Source organism: Marmota marmota, unplaced genomic scaffold, assembly GCF_001458135.2.
Source record: "Marmota marmota marmota unplaced genomic scaffold, marMar, whole genome shotgun sequence".
NCBI classification, from domain to species: Eukaryota; Metazoa; Chordata; class Mammalia; order Rodentia; family Sciuridae; genus Marmota; species Marmota marmota.
Genome location: NW_026000316.1, coordinates 7,291,924 through 7,295,485, shown reverse-complemented (window position 1 = coordinate 7,295,485; position 3,562 = coordinate 7,291,924). Strand labels below are relative to the sequence as shown.

At 40.6% G+C, this 3,562-nt stretch overlaps 1 pseudogene; it reads right to left on the bottom strand.

Annotated features, from left to right (window-relative positions):
• Positions 1-785: 785 nt before the first annotated feature.
• Positions 786-3,562, bottom strand: part of LOC125614482 — a 63,328-nt pseudogene continuing 60,551 nt past the window's right edge.

The following is a 3,562-nucleotide window of genomic DNA, read 5'->3' as shown; positions in this document are numbered from 1 at the left end:
AGAGACAGATATATATATGTTTAGAGGTGAAATAATTGGGTTATGAAAGCCTTAATCTGATTAGTGCATTAATCCCATGATACAGATTATATGAGTGCTAATTGAAGGCTTGTAGGTTATAGCTGGAGAAGGCATATATATAAACAATATATGTGTGTGTGTGTGTGTGTATGAAATTGGATTAGCTGTCAATAGATTTTTATCTTATTTATTTATATGCAGTGCTAAGGATCAAACCCAGGGCCTCACACATGCCAGGCAAGTGCTGTACCACTGAGCCAAAACTCCAGCCCCTGAAAATCCAATTTCAACAAATTTAATTCACTCTTTCTAGAGAACAAGTTAGATGACATCTGGAAACTTATAAGGGTTTCACATCATTTGATGATGTGAATCTGTAAGGAAGATTTGTCTATTCTCTATTCATGTATTTATTCAATCATTTATTTTTAACAGTAGAGACTCAGATATTGGTTTTATTTAGGAGTATAAAATATGATTTATTTGTTTGACAATTGGAGTTCTTTTAGATTGATTTCTTTGCTTTTTTGAGGTGTGTCCACCTTTATTTTACTTATTTTGGGAGGAATAGGGCTTGGATATTTTATTATTTTCTAGTATCATAGATACTCCCATTTTATGTTGTTATTTCCCTATCCCTGTCCTCAAAAGCAGCCAGGTTGTTGATTTCATGTGTCAGGTGGGTGAACACATCCTGCAGAGCCAGCATGTCCAGGGCCAAGCCCAGATAGCATCTGTACCTTCTGCTCCTTCCTTTCTCATTCCTACTGCCTGCCCTTTTTATTAATGGCAAGGTCCAAGGCCTGCATCAGTGTATACACCTTCTGGCTTCTAAGCTTCATCTTCCTCAACCAGACCTTCATGTAGGCCAGGACCCCTGAATAGCAACCTGTGTCAGGTTGACCACCAGACTCATGACCTGTGCCTTTCCTGGCAGGTTCTGGAATCAGGCAGAGATGTTGTGGGATGCCTTGTAGTTGTTGGCAATGCCCTGCAGATGTGTTAACTTCACTTCTTGGAATCTCTGAAACTGTAAAAAAGACAGCAATTATGAGGGTGGGAACTGGGAAGGACTGGGAGGGACTGAGACAAATGCTTCCTGCTCACACTCCAGGAGGACCAGTCATACTGGACCTATGGTCAGCATTGCATATTGATTTACCAATTTTATCTTTGTCACAACACTAGAAGATGTGGGCAAATTACTACAACTAGTTCAATGGGGCTGAGCACAGTGAGGGTGAATGAACCAAGGTCTCACAGCTGCACGATATGTGATGTGAGCTTCAGGCCCACAACCAGGGCTCCAGGCCCACAACATACACACTGACTGGCCACAGTGAGTTGGTTCACTGCTGTGACCCTTAGGGTCCTCTCTGTGAACAGAAAGGCCAGCAGGATGAACTACATGAGCACTTTAAGAGGATCAAAGCAGGAAGTGCTTAGCATTAGAAAACTGCATACAAACTCCGCACAGGAGTCTCAGGGGTTATATACACCCTCTGTTTTGAGGTGAGCTAATGAGCTCACAGTTCCCATACCCAGTGACACTTCTACACAATCAGCAAACCAGACCCCTGCTACTGGGCTTCTTGGGCTTTCCAGAGTATCCTTCCTGTTTCCAGTCCCTGCTATCCACACATAAGCTGGTTGATCTTCAGAATGAAGCCCAAGCAAGTGAGAATACTGTTAGCTGCTATCAAGAGTCACCAACTGCATATTTATTTCCACAGCTCTGTTTCTGTGATATTCACCCTTCATCTATTGCCATTTTGTTTTAAATCTGCAACTCCAAGTGTGATACCCCTACATGCTCTTGTAGTCTATAGAGTCTCTCAAACAACAGTTTTCTTTGCCTGTCTGGGCAGTCTTCCTAAGATGAAGCCCCATGTAGAATATAGGCACAAAAACAAGGAGGAAAGACAGTGTGTTCCTTCCCGAGAGACCCATGCTGAGAAACTGAGGCTTCAGCAGTGTCTCTGGGATATAGGAGGTGATATTGCTTCTATTTGTCTTTTGCCCCTTGTTTCTCACAGTACTCTAGTTGAGCAGTTTTCCTTCCTCAACCCTGGCTGGGTGTCAGGTACTTCCTGCCACATGGTGAAAGGCATCTGCCTTCAAGCCAGTGGGCTCTGAGAGTCTGAGGTTTCCATAGAAACAAAACTTAAAACAGAAGCAAATAGTTTCTTTGTATAATCATTTTCCCAGGTGCCAGGTCTTGTCAGATTGACTCAGCAGCAAACAGGAGCAATGACTTCGACAGAAATACTTGGACTTGTACTCTCACCAAGAAGCCAAAGCAGGACAAGACATCAGAGTGGGTCTTGGAAGTTCATCAGAACCAGGTCTCCATTGTCACCTAGCAGTTCATCCATGCATAGGTGCATCCTGTGAGGCACTGTCTTTCTTCCTTGGAAAGAAATGAAACATGATTTGGAGTCACTTTAACTTGTTTTTTTCCTGGATTGGATAACTTTAATGAAATCTTATTTATTGTTTGTTTGTTTTCAGATATAAGGCCTTGCTATGTTGCCCAGTCAGGACCAGGTCTCCTGGACTCAAGCAATTGTTTTATGTCAGCTTCTGGAGTAGCTGGAACTATAGGAGAGCATCACTCCAACTGGCTAAATATATTTTTAAAATTAATACACAAAAATATAAAAATTACACATGAGGTAATTTGATATTTCAATACATGTATACATTATATAATGTGTAAATGAGATATAATGTATCTATTATCTTAACTTATTTTTGGATACAGGATGTACAGTGTTAAATGATACCTTTGAAAGAGCTGTCCAATCCTTACCCCAGGTCCTGTGAATGTAACCTTATTTGGAAAATCATCTTTGCAATCCCAAAATAGGCTCATCCTGCCTTCTTTATTTTAATTTTTATTTATTTTTATGTGGTGCTGAGTATTGAACCCAGGGCCTCACACATGCTAGGCTAGTGCTCTACTGTTGAGCCCCAGCACCTGCCCCAAGTCATCCTGCTTTTTAAGGTGGGCCCTACGTGTCCTTATAAGAGACAGAAGGCAAGAAGACAAATAAAGGAAGGCTATACAAAGATTGAGGAAAAAATGGGAGTGAAACTGACACAAGGAGCACCTGAAGCCACCAGAAGCTGGAAGAGACAAAGAAAGATTCTCCCTGGAGCCTTCAGAAGGAGCAGAGCAGTTTGGTTTCAGACTTGTGGCATCCAGAACTGTGAAAATGATAATTTTCTGTTGTTTGATGCTAGTTTTCATTGGTGTCCTGGTTCCTTTTATTGGGGAATGGTATTTAGAAATAACATATGGGCACTAGGTTTCTTCATTTTTACTAGAGTTAACTTATTCTACTCCCTTTTGGTAAGTGGTATTTGAAATACATGTATCTATACTAACTATGCTTACATACATCTATATTCCTTATTACATATCTATATACATATTTTTAAAATTATTTCAATATTGATATAATTAAATCCAAACCAGCAACCTAGGATTAATTCTTACTTTTAAAAATCTTTTATCTTTTTCGTCGGGGGGGGGGGG